The sequence below is a fragment of the Eurypyga helias genome, unplaced genomic scaffold (assembly GCF_000690775.1).
Source record: "Eurypyga helias isolate BGI_N326 unplaced genomic scaffold, ASM69077v1 scaffold8226, whole genome shotgun sequence".
Lineage (NCBI taxonomy): Eukaryota > Metazoa > Chordata > Aves > Eurypygiformes > Eurypygidae > Eurypyga > Eurypyga helias.
Genome location: NW_010254664.1, coordinates 1 through 400, shown reverse-complemented (window position 1 = coordinate 400; position 400 = coordinate 1).

Below are 400 nucleotides of genomic sequence, written 5' to 3'. Positions count from 1 at the left end.
CAGTTAGTAAACTACGTTTAAGACTTCTAACAAATGGAATACCACTTCCAGGCTCTAACAGGCTGTTATTTTCAGTACCAGCGGCAAAGCCTAATGCACTCACGGCTATGTGTATGTAACAAGACCCGTGGAGACGATGGAGCATCTCTCCTACTTCAGCAAGAAAGTCCAGCGAGCCCGCAGCCGCCTCAGCCCGTGGGGCTCGGGAACTAGCGGGGCCAGCTCCGGTCAGGAACCGCTGTGCGAGGCGCCGGCCGCCGTCGCTCCTTGGCAGGTATCACGCCCAACCACCTTAGTTTCAGCGTCTAACACTTCGATGGAGGGTGCCCGTGTCGTTTAAAAACCTCTCGCCGACTCCCCGGTTCATGCCCAGGGACGTCACTGGCCCCGTTCCCCTTCC